This window comes from Ovis canadensis, chromosome 5 (genome assembly GCF_042477335.2).
Source record: "Ovis canadensis isolate MfBH-ARS-UI-01 breed Bighorn chromosome 5, ARS-UI_OviCan_v2, whole genome shotgun sequence".
NCBI classification, from domain to species: Eukaryota; Metazoa; Chordata; class Mammalia; order Artiodactyla; family Bovidae; genus Ovis; species Ovis canadensis.
Window position 1 is genome coordinate 89,425,510 of NC_091249.1, and position 17,835 is coordinate 89,443,344.

General features: G+C 37.8%; 1 pseudogene; it reads right to left on the minus strand.

The window, feature by feature from the left end:
• Window positions 1–2,786: 2,786 nt before the first annotated feature.
• LOC138440613 (mitochondrial adenyl nucleotide antiporter SLC25A23 pseudogene) overlaps window positions 2,787–17,835 on the minus strand; it is a 143,948-nt pseudogene continuing 128,899 nt past the window's right edge.

Below are 17,835 nucleotides of genomic sequence, written 5' to 3' on the forward strand. Positions count from 1 at the left end.
TGGACTCCAAGGCCAAATTTGCCTGTTACTCCAGGTGTTTCTTGAATTCCTACTTTTGCATTCCAGTCCCCTATAATGAAAAGGGCATCTTTTTGGGTGTTAGTTCTAAAAGGTCTTGTAGGTCTTCATAGAACCATTCAACTTAAGCTTCTTCAGCGTTACTGGTCCAGGCATAGACTTGGATTACTGTGATATAGAATGGTTTGCCTTGGAAACACACAGAGATCATTCTGTCGTTTTTGAGATTGCATCCAAGTACTGCGTTTCAGACTCTCTTGTTGACTATGATGGCTACTACATTTCTTCTAAGGGACTCCTGTCCACAGTAGTATATAATGGTCACCTGAGTTAAATTCATTCATTCCAGTAGATCTTAGTTTGCTGATTCCTAGAATGTCAATGTTCACTCTTGCCATCTCCTGTTTGAACACTTCCAATTTGCCTTGATTCATGGACCTAACATTCCAGTTCTGATGCAATATTGCTCTTTACAGCATTGGACTTGGCTTCTATCACCAGTCACATCCACAACTGGGGGTTGTTTTTGCTTTGGCTCCATCCCTTTGTTCTTTCTGGAGTTATTTCTCCACTGATCTCCATTGGCGTATTGGGCACCTACCGGCCTGGGGAGTTCATGTTTCATTGTCCTGTCTTTTTGCCTTTTTATACTATTCATGGGATTCTCAAGGCAAGAATACTGAAGTGGTTTGCCATTTTGTTCTCCAGTGGACCACATTCTTTCAGACCTCTCCACCATGACCCGTCCATATTGGATGACCTCACATGGCAAGGCTTAGTTTCATTGAGTTAGACAAGGCTGGTCTATGTGGTCAGATTGGCTAGTTGTCTGTGATTGTGGCTTCAGCCTGTCTGCCCTCTGATGCCCCCTCTCAGTGCCTACCGTCTAACTTGGTTTTCTTTTACCTTGTTCGTGGGGTATCTCTTCATGGCTGCTCCAGCAAAGCGCAGGCACCACCCCTGACCTTGGATGTGGGGTAGCTCCTCTCAGCAGCTCCTGTGCCATCACAGCCATCACAGCTGCCACTCCTGCACTGTCGCAGCCAGTGCTCCTGCACCTTGAGAAACCTGTTTGCAGGTCAGGAAGCAACAGTTAGAGCTGGACATGGAACAACAGACTGGTTCCAAATAGGAAAAGGAGTACGTCAAGCCTGTATATTGTCACCCTGCTTATTTAACTTATATGCAGAGTACATCATGAGAAATGCTGGACTGGAAGAAGTGCAAGCAGGAATCAAGAATGCTGGGACAAATATCAATAACCTCAGATATGCAGATGACACCACCCTTATGGCAGAAAGTGAAGAGGAACTAAAAAGCCTCTTGATGAAAGTGAAAGAGGAGAATGAAAAAGTTGGCTTAAAGCTCAACATTCAGAAAACGAAGATCATGGCACCTGGTCCCATCACTTCATGGAAAATAGATGAGGAAACAGTGAAAACAGTGGCTGACTTTATTTTTGGGGCTCCAAAATCACTGCAGATGGTGATTACATCCATGAAATTAAAAGATGCTTACTCCTTGGAATGAAAGTTATAACCAACCTAGACAACATATTAAAAAGCAGAGACATTACTTTGTCCACAAAGGTCCATCTAGTCAAGGCTATGGTTTTTCCAGTAGTTATGTGTGGATATGAGAGTTGGACTATAAAGAAACCTGAGCACTGAAGAATTGATCCTTTTGAACTATGGTGTTGGAGAAGACTCTTGAGAGTCCCTTGGACTGCAAGGAGATCCAACCAGTCCATCCTAAAGGAGATCATTCCTGGGTGTTCATTGAAAGGACTGATGCTGAAGCTGAAACTCCAATACTTTGGCTAACTGATGTGAAAGGCTGACTCATTTGAAAAGACCCTAACTCTAGGAAAGATTGAGGGCAGGAGGAGAAGGGGACAACAGAGGATGAGATGGTTGGATGGCATCACTGACTCAATGGACATGGGTTTGGGTAGACTCCAGGAGTTGGTGATGGACAGGGAGGCCTGGCATGCTGCGGTTCATGGTGTCACAAAGAGTCAGACACAACTGAGTGACTGAACTGAAGTGAAATATACTAAGCATGGAATTTTCAAGAGTCATAGTATCAACCATAACATCTGTAATCAGTAACTAGAAAAAATAAAAATCACATTTAATTACACTGTTTATACTCACCTCTAGAACTAAATTTTAAAATATTAAAATTGCTAAGTTTAAGAACATTTACCTATGGGCTTGCATATGTTGATAATAGCATACATGTTTTCTTTTAATAGATTTAAAATCATTTTCCAAAAGGTTATCAATTTTTCTAAAGTATATCTTTAATTAATTGAGGATTATGTTGAATGGGGCATCCCAGGTGGCTCAGAATTTAAAGAATCTGCCTACCAGTGCAGGAGACCCAGGTTCAATCTGTATCTCTCTGCTGCTGCTGCTGCTGCTGCTGCTGCTAAGTCGCTTCAGTCGTGTCTGACTCTGTGCGACCCCATAGACGGCAGCCCACCAGGCTCCACCATCCCTGGAGTTCTCCAGGCAAGAACACTGGAGTGAGTTGCCATTTTCTTCTCCAATGCATGAAAGTAAAAAGTGACAGTGAGGTTGCTCAGTCGTGTCCGACTCTTTGCGACCCCATGGACTGGAGCATACCAGGCTCCTCCGTCCGTGGGATTTTCCAGGCAAGAGTACTGGAATGGGATGTCATTGTATCTCTCTAGAGAAAAAGAAAAAGTAGTTTTATCCTTTGCCTTTAGTTTCTCTTCTTTCTCAGATATTTGTACTACCTGTTTAAACAACCATTTTGCTTTTCTTTTTCTTGGCAATGGTCTTGATCACTGACTCCTGTGTAATGTCATGAACTTCTGTCCATATTCCTTTAGGCATTCTGGCTATCAGATCTAATCCTTTGAATGTATTTGTCACTTCCACTGTATGATCATAAGGTATTTGATTTAGGTCATACCTGAATGGTCTGGTGGTTTTCTCTACTTTCTTCAATTTAAGTCTGAATTTTGCAATAACTCCCCACTTCAGTAGGTGCTAGTGGAGAAAAGTGGAGTAATAACTGCAGAAACAATGAAAAGAAGGATCCAAAGGGAAAACAATGCCCAGTTGTGCATGTGACACTGGTGATGGAAGTAAAGTCCTATGTGCAAAGAACAATATTACATTGGAACCTGGAATGTTAGGTCCATGACTCAAGGTAAATTGGAAGTGGTCAAACAGGAGATGGCAAAAGTGAACATCAACGCTTTTGGAGTCAGTGAATTAAATGGACAGGAATGAGCAAATTTAATTCAGACGACCATTATATCTGCTATTGTGGGCAAGAATCCCTTAGAAGAAATGAGTATCCCTCATAGTCAACAAAAGAGTATAACATGCAGTACTTAGGTGCAATCTCAAAAATAACAGAATGATCTCTGTTCATTTCCAAGGCCATTCAATATCAAATGTATCATTCAGTATCACAATAATCCAAGTCCATGCCCCAGTCACTAAAGCCAAAGAAGCTGAAGTTGAACGGTTCTATGAAGACCTACAAGACTTTCTAGAACTAACACCCCAAAAAAGATGTCCTTTTCGTTATAGAGGACTGGAATGCAAAAGTAGGAAGTCAAGAAAAAAGTTGAACATAGTTTCACCATAAAATGTATCAATCATGCTCTTAGGTATAAATAATTTGAAAACATATCCACAAAAACTATGTGAATGTTGAGAGCAGTTTTACTCATTCTTACCAAAAATGATCAAGATGTCATTCAATAGGTGACTTGATAAGCAAACTGGTTATATCGATACAATAGAAATAAGCTATCAAATCATGTAAAGGCATATATGATTCTTAAATGTATTTTTCTCAGTGATAGAAAAAAAAAACTAGTCTGAACAGCTTATCCTGGATTATTTGAATTGTATGACATTTTAGAAAAAAAAAAACTTTAGCAATGATAAAGGGTTCATGACTCACAGGAAATTGCGGGGTGAGTGGTTAATAGTTGAAGTACAGGGGATATTTTAAACCAGTGAAGCTATTCTGTATTATAGTATTATTGTGGATACATAATTCTGTGCGTTTGTCAAATCCCATAGAACTTTACTGTAGTACTAAGAGTGAATCTTACTGCATGTGAAGTAAAAAATAGTAATTTAGGAGATTGGACTACACGCAGATGGAAGGCAAAATCTGACAAAACAGTGTAAATGTATTATATGTGTATTAAACAGCCTCACTTAAGTGGGTGAGATAAAGGGCCAGCCTAGTTATTGACACTAAATGGTGTGTGTAAGGCTAAAGGCAAAGAAAGAACACATAAGGACTCTATTCTTCCTGGTAAAGTTTCCCATGGGAGTATTGGTTAATATTTGTGATACTACTATACTTGTGTACTAGAAGTAAATAAGCAAATGTATGGCATATGGCAGAGACAGATTCTCATTGTTTGGAGGAATTTTACAGATAAGCAAGGAAAGTGGTCTTCCCTGGTGGCTCAGAGGTAAAAGAATTGGCCTCCAATGTAGGAGCCGCTGGAGACGGGGTTGATTCCTGGTCAAGAAGATCCCCTGGAGAAGGACATGGCAACCCACTCCAATATTCTTGCCTGAAGAATCCCATTCACAGAGAAGCCTGGTGGGCTACAGTCCATCAGATCACAAAGAACTGGACATGACTGAAGCAATATAGCATGCACACAAGAGGAGAAAGTTTCAATAATCTATGTTATTGTGGCCTAGAATTGGAGATATCAGTATAAACTGATGTTTTGCTTAATATAGATATATTTGGATATATAGATGAGTATTTACAGATATGTAACATAGCATAAAAATAACCTCAGATATGCAGATAACACCACCCTTATGGCAGAAAGTGAAGAGGAACTAAAAAGCCTCTTGATGAAAGTGAAACAGGAGAGTGAAAAAGTTGGCTTAAAGCTCAACATTCAGAAAACGAAGATCATGGCATCTGGTCCCATCACTTCATGGGAAATAGATGGGCAAACAGTGAAAACAGTGTCAGACTTTATTTTTTTAGGCTCCAAAATTACTGCAGATGGTGACTGCAGCCATGAAATTAAAAGACGCTTACCCCTTAGAAGAAAAGTTATGACCAACCCAGACAGCATATTGAAAAGCAGAGACATTACTTTGTCAACAAAGGTCTGTCTCGTCAAGGCTATGGTTTTTCCTGTGGTCATGAATGGATGTGAGAGTTGGACTGTGAAGAAGGCTGAGCGCCGAAGAATGGATGCTTTTGAACTGTGGTGTTGGAGAAGACTCTTGAAAGTCCCTTGGACTGCAAGGAGATCCAACCAGTCCATTCTGAAGGAGATCAGCCCTAGGATTTCTTTGGAAGGAATGATGCTAAAGCTGAAACTCCAGTACTTTGGGCACCTCATGCGAAGAGTTGACTCATTGGGATGCTGGGAGGGATTGGGGGCATGAGGAGAAGGGGACAACAGAGGATGAGATGGCTGGATGGCATCACCGACTCGATGAATGTGAGTCTGAGTGAACTCTGGGAGTTGGTGATGGACAGGGAGGCCTGGCGTGCTGCGATTCATGGGGTCGCAAAGAGTCGGACACGACTCAGCGACTGAACTGAACTGAACTGAACATAATAATGGCAACCCACTCCAGTACTCTTGCCTGGAAAATCCCAGGGACGGGGGAGCCTGGTGGGCTGCCGTCTATGGAGTCGCACAGAGTAAGACACGACTGAAGCGACATAGCAACAGCAGCAGCAGAAACATAACATAATACATACACATATTGCTTTTTGCCCTGTCACCTGATAGGTACCCTGGTAGCAACAAGCATACCTAGCACACAGATTTTGGTTTCTAATACCATTCTCCAAAAACAAAGAAACCCAGGACACTAGGAGAAATAGCTGATTCTATGACTGGGACAAGAAATATAAAAGATGAATCTGTAGCATCTTATCATTTTCAGAATGTGATGTTCTCAAAAAAGCTACAATCAATGACCTCCTGTATAGCAAATGGAACTCTGCTCAATGTTATGTGACAGCCTGGATGGGAGGGGAGTTTGGGGAAGAACGGATACATGTATATGTATGGCTGAGTCCCTCTGCTGTTCACTTGCAACTATCAAAACATTGTTAATTGCCTATACCCCAATACAAAATAAAAAGTTTAAAAAAATAATACTGCAGTGATGATTGAACACAGGAGTCAGATGAAAGGGCTCTCAATGGCCAAAACTAGAAAAATCGGTACAAAAAATAATGTGGTGTTGGATTATAGATAAAAGTGTTAAATAAGTATTCATGAGTCTGTATAAGGTGATTATCAAATAAATATATAAATGAATGAGAGAAGACAAACATGAGAGAGAATTCCAAATAGTTGATAGAAATACTCTACAGTCAAGGAGTCAGAGCCTTACTTTTTGCCCCTTAAATACGAGCTGTGCTGAGAAATTTCCTCCAAAGAGTGTAGTGTTGAATGCGGGAGGCAGGAAGAGTAACTTTAGAGGGGAGAAACATAACAAACACTATTCAGCCATGTAGCCAAGGCTGACATCAACAGTGATACATCATTTTGGCAGCATGTATCCTTCATAAGATGCGATGAAGTGGCCCCTTATCTTTGTGGCCATCATCCTCAAAATGTGTAACTCCAGGCTAATCATGAGGATTATATTAGACAAATCCCAGCTGAAGAACATTCTTAAAACTAGTCAGTACTCCTCAAAATACACAACAAATACTCCTCAAAACTGTCAGGATCATCAATAATAAGGAAAGTCTGAGAAAATGTCACAGCCAGGAGAAACCTAAGGAGACATGATGCCTTATTGTACTGTGGCATTCTGGATAGGATCCTGGATAGGATCCTGGAAGAGAAAAAGCCATTGGTTAAAAATTACTGAATAAACTACGAACTTTGGGTAATAATAATGTACTGTTGTTGTTATTGTTGTTGTTATTTAGTCACTGAGTCGTGTCCGACTCTTTGTGACCCACTGGACTGTAGCCTGCCAGGCTCCTCTGTTCATGGGATTTCCCAGGCAAGAATACTGGAGTGGTTGCCATATCCTTCTCCAGAATATCTTCCTGAGCCAGGGGTTAAACCTGTGCCTCCTGCTTGGCAGACTGATTCTTTACTGCTGATCCTTACCATTTGTTTATCCATTATAGAAAATGTACCATAAGAATATAGTGTTGCTCCTAGAGGAAGCTAGATAGGGTATATTGGAACTCTCTGTACTATCTTTGTGATTTTTCTGTAAACTTGAAAGTATTCTAAAAAATAAAGCTTTTTCTTTATTTTTCAAAATAGATGTGGTAAGTACTAATCACTGAGATTCTGATTAAGTAGGGTTGGTGTAGGGCTCCACACATATATTTTAATAGAGCCTGAGACAGTAGGAAACACAGAATTAAGAGGCAAGGGCCAGGTTGTAAGTTCACTGAAGACAACAATCTTGTGAGCGAAGCTCACTGCTTTATCCATACAGCCTACTATAATGCCTGTTACCAAGTACACAGAAAAGTAAAGATTTCCTGAATGCATGAATTATAAAATACTGTAGTGAGAAATGGAAGTAGTTATTATTTAACAGAGAAAAAAAAAACAAACACATTTTAAACTTATTAAGGTTTTGATGTAAGCATATTTGTTAAGAACTCAAATACATAATGAAAACATTTTTATCCACATAACATCTCCGTTGATATGTGCAAAATGTGTATTTGCCATATTGTACAAATAGTTAAGCAATTATAATCTTTTCTATGTCACAATATTAGAATCTTTTTTGTGTTGATGAGAAACAGATTAAATTTCAAAACAGCTTTAAGAATACTAACAGAAGTAGTATGCTAACAAAGATATTTTAATTTCAACATACTTGCACAATGCAACAGATACTATTTTCTTTGAAAGCATTTAATGTATGTTTATACACATAAATATATAAACTCTGATATTTTTATGTGCCGATTTATAAACACCAATCCCTAGCATTGTAGAGAGTGCAAAAATAAAAGCTTTTGAAAAATAGATAATACATAATTAAGTGCAGGCATTGACTATCTGAAAGATATTTGTATGCTTGAGATGATGTTCCTGCTCAAATCTGATTCAGTACAGTTACTAGCTCACTTTAGTGTCTTCATTCACCTTTAGTGTATGTGTATGTGTATATGTGTGTATATATATGGGGCTTCCCTGGTAGCTCAGTAGTAAAGAATCTGCCTACAATGCAGGAGTCACAGGAGACGCAGGTTCAATACCTGGGTCAGGAAGATCCCCTGGAGGAAGGCATGGCAACCCACTCCAGTATCCTTGCCTGGAGAATCCCATGGATAGAGGAGCCTGGTGAGCTACAGTCTCAGTTCAGTTCAGTCGCTCAGTCATGTCCAACTCTTTGTGACCCCATGAATCGCAGCACGCCAGGCCTCCCTGTCCATCATCAACTCCCGGAGTTCACTCAGACTCGCGTCCATCGAGTCGGTGATGCCATCCAGCCATCTCATCCTCGGTCGTCCCCTTTCCTACTTCCCCCAATCCTTCCCAGCATCAGTCTTTTCCAATGAGTCAACTCTTCGCATGAGGTAGCCAAAGTACTGGAGCTTCAGCTTTAGTATCATTTCTTCCAAAGTATCATTGATCTCCTTCAGAATGGACTGGTTGGATCTCCTTGCAGTCCAAGGGACTCTCAAGAGTCTTCTCCAACATCACAGTTCAAAAGCATCAATTCGGCACTCAGCCTTCTTCACAGTCCAACTCTCACATCCATTCATGACCACAGGAAAAACCATAGCCTTGACTAGACAGACGGACCTTAGTCGGCAAAGTAATGTCTCTGCTTTTGAATATACTATCTAGGTTGGTCATAACTTTTCTTCCAAGGAGTAAGCGTCTTTTAATTGCATGGCTGCAGTCACCATCTGCAGTGATTTTGGAGCCCCCCAAAATAAAGTCTGACACTGTTCCTACTGTTTCCCCATCTATTTCCCATGAAGTGATGGGACCAAATGCCATGATCTTCATTCTACAGTCTATAGCATCACAAAGTGTCAGACACAACTGGAGTGACTTAGCACACACGCACATGTATATGTATACAATATACATATACTTAAACTGTTGTTTACAAAGGAACCAGTGAACTATGGGAATATTTTTAAGTTCTCTCCAATTACAGAATCAAACATAGTGCATTTAACTATTAAAAACTGGCCAATTTTTGAAAATAGGTGGCCATGACATTTTCCTTCTTCAAATCCTGAATTGTTCATTTTCTTCCTATTGATATTTCAACCAACGGGTGCATAAAGGAACAAAATCAAGATTTAGCTCAGATTTTGTACTAAAAACTAATAAAGAAGAACATTTGAAGCTATTGGCTAAGATGATTTTTACATTTCTAAAAATCATGAAATGTGATTGGTTCATTTAAAGTGTGAAAGTAGTTTATATACAATTTGTGGAGGCAACACTCTATAGTGGAATAATTAAAAATGATTAAAGGAAAAGCTCGGTTTGTATTTGGCTTTGATACTCACTGTTGGGCTTTTATATTGGGCAAGTACCTTATGCTTCTCTAAGCCTGTTTCCTTATTTCTAAAATGTCTCAGTGTCTCAGGCACACACTCAGTTGCTTAGCCATGTCCAATTCATTGCCAGGCTCCTCTGTCCATGGAATTTTCCAGGAAAGAATATAGGAGTGGATTGCCATTTCCTCCTCCAGGGGATCTTCCCAGGTCAGGGCTCAAACCCCTGTATCTTCTGCATTGGCAGGCAAATTCTTTACCTCTGTGCCATCTGGGAAGCTCAATGTCTTAGTCACCCGCCATAAATTTCATATTATTTTCTTCACCATGTAGTGGGATGTTGTTTCCTATTGCAGGATAATTCTTAAGGTCATCTACATTTTTAGTTTATGGTTAAGAGATTTGAATGAGACATTTTGGGGACTAAGCATTGAATTCAGCTATAACACATAGTAGAAAATAAATACAATCTGTTATTGCCTCATTTTGCCTCTCACATTCTCTTCCTTCCTTTTATCATCCTTTGTTATAGTGATATCATTTGTTCAAATGAACATGCCCTCCATTAAAACAGCTTCAGGGAGATTTATCATATATTAAAATGAATATTATGGTCAGAGTATCAAGAAAATGAAGGAATCTAGCTGCACAGTGAAATCAAATGAAGTTTATAAGGTATGGGACACAATAGCACTGCTGTCATCTTAGTGAGGTCAGTGCCTAAAACTCAAGAGGCAGACTACTTTGGGGCACATGCCCATTTCAGGTGGGAACTGAGATGTAATGGTGCAACAGGCTAAAATGTGGGGCCAAACCACAAATGTTATCTATTGTTAGTAGCTTCTAAGATAGTTTTAAATGATGTGTTATTGAACTTACTAAGATTGTCATTTCCTCCCTTACTGGGTTTGCTATAAATCAGTTGCTTGTCTCTATCCTGACAGTATAAAAAAAGTACCCTCTAAAACTATACTCAAAAAGATACTAGACATGTTCACCTACATTTACTTCCTTCATAGAGCCATTGGTGCAGTAGTTGCTACTAGAAAATAATCATATTATGTACAGTACCTCTAATCTCCTAAATATTTAGTAGGTTTCTTCATGGACACCCACCACAAAACCCAGGAGCTTTTCTGCACCCTCCTAGGTGTTATTTCCAATATTCAACAGACTCACAATTTTAATTTATGGTTCACAACCTTTCAAATAAAAACTTTTATGATTATCCCTAATATTCTTCAAATGTTTTTTAATGGTCTTTGTCATCAAAAATTTACTGGAAGATATAATCTAAACCCTTTGAAAAAATATAGCAATTAATAGAGTAATCTTTAACTTTATCTCCATGAATCATGATGCTTTCTTTTCTCATGTACCAATGGACTGAAGTCAAGAAGGCAAAAGATATGGCTTCTGATGGCTCTGTAAAGTTTATATGATGTTCAGTGGACTCAATGCTTATACTTCCTTTATTTCATGCATGTAAACTTCCTATCTGGTATCTAAAAGGATTCACCAATACTCAGTAATTAATGTAACTAATTGTTATTATAAAGATATTCAACAAAGTGCTAACCATCTAAGTGGTAACTCTCAATGACTGGAATCTACCTGATCTTTTGAGTGCAGTGTTGGCGTTAGATTCTCTGGGTTAGTGGCTGTTGATGAGTTAATGCCGGAGTTTCCAGTGTCCCATGAACTGTCCTTCCACTGCCCATAGTAAAATAAAATCTGTATAAAGATGCACAAACTGCTATGGAACATGGAGGTTGTCAGCCATTCCTCGATATGAAGAAATCAATGTATCACGTCTCTAGTGGCACAGTGTCATTTATATAGACTCTCAACACATGGCTACAATCAGGCACTATATTGTATTTAATGTTTGAGTTATGATTAGGAGGAAGACAGATCCATGTATATTTAAGCTTATCTCAACAAAGGATGTTTAGTTGCCCTTTTGCTCCTACTCGAAGTAGAAAGCCAACTCCTTGCTGATATGTCAGTCATCAGGCATATTAAGCAAAATCCTCCCATTTTATATTATATTATAGATATTCATGATGGATTTTCTCAAGACTAAAGAGGATAAGACTTTCATAAATAGATTTTTAAAACAAGATGCTTTCATTAACATTTTCAAAATTTTTTCTACCCCAGATCAAAATTTTGCAAGCAGTATTGTCTGCAGAAATAAAACATTATGAGAAGTACAACAAGATGTACTATGTAAATAACTGGATAGTAACCTGACGGTTACGAACTAGAATAACTTAGAGCAACTTTATTATTGTTTGTAGTAAATAGTACTTATTCTCTACAGTTTATTCAAGTGCCAGTAACTTTTACAGAAGTCACAAGAATTAGAGTATCAACAAACAAGTAGGTATAATGATGTATTTAGGCCAAAGTTACCTATAGTTATAGAGATTAAAAGCTATTTTTAAGCTATTGAAATACTAGAGAATATAGCAGTATTAAGTTAGCCTATACTTTACAACTGTTCTATGCTCCTGAATAACAAGGATATTAACTTAACTAATGATCCTTTAAATGGGTTTGTAAAATATAATTTAAGCTACTTGCAACACTCAAAGAGAGGCATCGTTTGTTACTGCCAAAAATCACTGGCATGTGGAAATCAGAAAATCATTAGCCATGATAGGAAAAGCTTAATACAACAAGGAAGAGAACACATTATTTAGAGCAGTTAAATGACAATTGATGCAACCACTGGTGAAACGCATAAGAAAAAAGTGGATATGATTTAGTGAATGATAAATTCTACACTTCTTAGTATTCATGCATGCAAAGGAACAGAAATCTTTGCTCATTAACCATTGCACTTAGTTTGTGAGCCAAAATGCTTCAGGCTGTAGCCCTAATTGTCATAAATGTTTATCTCTGTGCAAGTTTAATTTAGGATTAAGAAAAAATGTTATCCTGAGTGATGAGCGATTATACATCTTTTCATTTTCTTCATTAGCCTATATTGGTTTACTTAAATCCCTGTTCATACCCCCCCTCTTCCAAGGTCTCCACAAAACCCCCAGCTAGAATTAATCTTTCCTGATCTCTCTCTTTTGTCCTCCATTATGCCCCATTCTTTCTGCATCTATTATAGCAGTGTGCTTAATGGCATATTTACAGGTATACATCATTAGAGCACCAATTATTCATAGCTGTTTAGTATAGTGTAATACTGTGCTTTTCTCAGTTTGAATGGCACTTGCCAATGTGCATTGTTTATGCTCTTGAGTCACTTTGCTATTAACAAACTTTCTAAGCTAATGATAATTTCTATTTGATTCTCAACAAATATATTGACAATTTCTCAGAGTGAAGAAACAGGATGATATGCAGCATCACATGTGTGAACCTTAGATGGATATGGGACCTTGCTCTACCTGCTTGCTCTACCATTTCAACATCTGTAAAGAGTAAGGGAGAGTCAGTTATCCCATATTTTTATGTTATTTTAGCTTTCAATCACTTTGTAGAGAATGCATCTCCAAAGGGGCTGTCAAGACTTTGATTTATTTATTACTCATATTTATGGAACTCTCTTCCACTTCATTTTAAAAGACAGTAAGTGGGATATGCCTTTATTTGTGTGTGTACCTGTATGCCCTTTATCATTGAGTTTCCCAAAGAAACAGGAATCATACCTCAGTGGTAAAATCTAAAGTGAGTATAAAAGCTGACAAAGCAGTATAAATATGTGGAGAGGACAAAGTTAGCATTACAAACAAATAATCACATTAAGTATTAGCACCTGAAGAGTGCCTACCTGCCTAAAGAGGGCAATCGTTATTAACAGTTTCCACAAAATAATATACATGTTTTTCTATGCCTTCCAGTTTTTCAAGATAAACCAAATGTGATTTTTGTGATATTGTTTAAATGTTGACCAATTAATTTAAACCCTAGTTATTTTGCATATTGTGGAAGATCAAGTACAACATATCTAGAGATAAGAGTCAACTCAGGGGCTACCTGTCTAATGTCTGCCATAACTATTTTTTTCTCTCCATTCTTACCTGCTTTCTTGCTTCTCTTCTATTTCTTATTCCATTTATCCTTCTCTTTTTATGTGCTTGCAGGTATATACATATGTGTAGCCTACTTTAACTAATTACCTGCATTCAAGTTACAAAATCAGATATAAAAACTTTAAAATGATAACATGAAACAAGCAATAAATTAAGAACACTAACCAGTACCTTGATCTGATCATAGAGTTAGCTTTAACATTTCTACTGACAAATCAAAATGACAAATACAACCAGCTACAATATTTACCATCAATTCCATACAACATACACACATACACAAAGAAAAAAAAAAACTTTAAAAAAATCCTAGAAATTTCAGAGGGGGAAACAGGAATATCCTTGTACTGAATTCTGGGTAAAATAAAATATCCTGAGCGAAATCATACATAACGTCCTCAAGAATATCTCTGTATTAAATATGAGTTTTGTAGGATCACTTCTTGTGGTGTTCTTTTTTTGTAAGAAAAGTCATATTAAATACCAAACAAATTTTGTTGTGTTTTCAATGGAGTGACAAAATTGTGAAAGTCAGGCACAGACCTGTTAACTGGATTTGGCAGAGATGGATAGAGTTCATATAACTCTAAAGACATTTTATTCATGTTTGAGTCCTTAGAGCTCTTAAGGTTTTCTGTATGTAGAAGATGCTCTATGAAAGTATGAGGTGAAAACATGGATTGAATTAACTACACATTTGATGGTAGATAAAAAGAAATGTCTTAAATACAAACACTAGGTTTAAGAAAAAAGCATTTACAGTCTACTGGTCACAGTATGATTAAAAATTAAGTTTAAGAGTTGTTTTGATAGCTCATGGACTTTTCATTTACATGATTAGAAATAGAGGCCCACTACATATGCCAACAATTAACCCTTGTGACTTTAAAAATAACCATATTTAGTGAGAAGAAGCATGAGATGAATTTTTGTCAGATTTTTTAGAAAAAGATCTGCTCTACAGCATGTTTTTAGTTTACAGTTTTGGAGTAACAAATCACCCTGTACTGAGCTCTCTGGACCTGGCCCAGTCATAACACCCATGGCAGCATAGGCATAGGTGATTATAGTTGGAACTGGTGTGAGGAGTTGAAGGTAATTACTTGTTCAAGAAGGAAATAGCCCATTCACTGACTTAGTCACCCAGTTGTGTTCAACTCTGTGACCCAGTGAGGTCAGGCCCCTCTGTCCATGGGATTTTCCAGGCAAGAGTACTGGAATGGGTCGCCATTTCCTTCTCTATTCACTGAAAGAAACTGAAAGCGAATGTAGGTCTGTTGTGTCTGACTCTTTGCGAGAAGTTGAACAAGTCAGCAACGCTTTTGTTTAACCATCTTAAGGGCAATTTTCCCATTCTTCATTTATTTTGATGTAATATCTTTGGATATAAATCTGTACGCTTTCTGCTTCTAAAAACGTGGGATAGCTCTAAATTGTATACAGCAAATAGGCATCAGCAAAATGCTATTAAAGAAATAATATGTAGAGATGAGAGAGTACCAAACAAGTCTTTCTGCTGGATAAAGTCTCTCTCATAGGACAGGTAGTAATTCTTCCCCTTCTTGTTAATGAATAGCTAATGTTTTCCAAGCAGGTTCCATAACGAACGTGGCAAAATATAATGCTCATGTGGTCTTTTATGTTCATTGTCCCTATCAGCCTTTCTAGGGATTCTTTTGAACTCTACATATTAAATTATTATTCTCATGTATTGCATATTCTAGGTTTTAGCAGAATTTCAATTTAGTCTGTAATTTTATGATTCTAAGGAGACATATGGAAAGGTGGCAGAATGTGGCTAGGTGTGTATTAACATAATCAAAACTCATTTATTCTTAAAGCAAAAATAATATAAATGATTTGTAGATAGTATACTCCTGTAAAATAAAATAGCACTAAACATTGAGACACTGCACTCCAGCACTCTCGCCTGGAAAATCCCATGGACGGAGGAGCCTGGTAGGCTGCAGTCCATGGGGTTGCTAAGAGTCGGACATGATGAAAGTGACTTAGCAGCAGCAGCAGCAGCAAACATTGAGAGTTATAACCTTTTAAAAAGTTGTAAAATCTATGGTAAAGGTAGCACTTACAAGTATATTTAGGCTAGCAAAATTTAAAGACAAGTTATTCATTTGTCCTCATTGGTGAGAGTTATATACATTTAAAACATTTTGTCAAAATGACATGTTCTTACTTTATAAAAATAAAAAATAGAGGTTTATATATTGAATCCCTTTCCTATAGTCTTATCTAAATATTCAGTTCAGTTCAGTTCAGTTCAGTAGCTCAGTCGTGTCTGACTCTTTGCAACCCCATGAATCACAGTACGCCAGGCCTCCCTGTCTATCACCATCTCCCAGAGTTCACTCAAACTCACATCTGTCGAGTCGGTGATGCCATCCAGCCATCTCATCCTCTGTCATCTCCTTCTCCTCCTGCCCCCAGTCCCTCCCAGCATCAGAGTCTTTTCCAATGAGTCAACTCTTCACATGAGGTGGCCAAAGTACTGGAGTTTCAGCTTCAGCATCATTCCTTCCAAAGAACACCCAGGGCTGATCTCCTTTAAAATGGAGTGGTTGGATCTCCTTGCAGTCCAAGGGACTCTCAATATTAGTTATAATAAATAAATAATTTATTAAATATTCATATTTTAAATTCAGACCTGCAAATTTATATTTATTGTTCTAAGTAATCCTATATATTTAATATTTCTTGATTCTTGAATTCCTCAGGCAATGCTGGAGTAAGGAGACTGTTTTCCTCAAAATCCAGTTGTTTCATAGTCACTGGTTATTATACTCCCAAGGCCAATACATACGTGTACGGAAGGTACAGAACAAGATTATGAAAATTACATTTTATTAAATTTCCAATCCAATCAAGTTCAAACAAACCTTCCCTTACCTTTGCATTGTATAGTTTAGGATGCCATAAATGAAATTTCAATATTCACATGCAAAATCTACTCTATTAATTAGGGTTATTATTTGCTTGGCATAGAAACAAGATTTAAACTGGGTTATTCTAAAGGTAAACATATCAAGACCTTTGAATCTGTTGTGAGAATCAAGGGTAGCAACGTTGCTGTTTCCTGAAATGAGAGAATGAAAACTATTTCTTTGACTCTCAACTTTCCTTTGCTTATCTGAGCTGTATTTCTAATCTGTTGCTTCAGATTATACTACTTTCAGTATTATCTGAGATATTTATTTTACAAGGTCAAGTACTTAGAAAGTGACTACTTGTTCTGAGACTCAGGTCAAAAATGAGGGAAAAGAATCTTTGGTCTACCTTAGATATAGTAATGGCACCTGAATCAATCAAATGCTCCCAGGGATAGATTACATTGTAAAATAGTAGTCTCCGTGGCAGCCATGTTTGGTATCCAGAGAAGTAGTTCGCAAAAGAAAGATAGGGTAAATATGAGAAAGGGTTGGTACTTTGGGTAGAAAACTAACTATGTATGTGACAATATATTATTCTGTATATTCAATGTGCCTGAGACATCTACTATTAGCAAGAAGTAAAACAGGCAAAAATCAACTTACTTTGATTTGAAGAATACTGAGTATTTCCTCCATACAATTTTATTTCCTGATAGCTGGAGAAAACTAGTGTTCTTAGGAAACTCCAAAATTCAAAATATCCCAAGACCTCATTTGGTAGTATACCCAAAATTTTATAAGAGAAAGTTGAGAACCAAGACAATTGAATTTTCAAGATCACATTATTTGTAAATTTCAGAAACCCCTAAGTTATCCAACATTAAACCCACATATATAATTTTTCATTTTTGGTCCTGGAGAGTTTTATTCATTCAAGTATTCCCCATGGCAGGGTTTTCAAAGTTTGGTCTCAGATTACCTGCATCAGAATAATTGAAAATACAGATACTTGGGTCCCCTCCCTTATCTCCCAACACTGAATCACAAACTCTATTAATTTTAATCTGTGAAACTGCATTCTTAACCAAGTTTTGGGGTGGTTTTTATGCATGCTGAAGTTTGAAAACTGCTGAAATTTAGTACCCCCAAGTTCTTGACTGAAAGGATTCAGTTCAGTTCAGTTCAGTCGCTCAGTCCGACTCTTTGCGACCCCATGAATCGCAGCACGCCAGGCCTCCTTGTGAGGTGGCCAAAGTATTGGAGTTTCAGCTTTAGCAAGGATTAGTGACAAATAACTGAAAGTAATATAAGCCTAGAGGGAGATAGAAGGACAACATGCTTGCATGCTTAGTCAGTCAGTAGTATCTAAC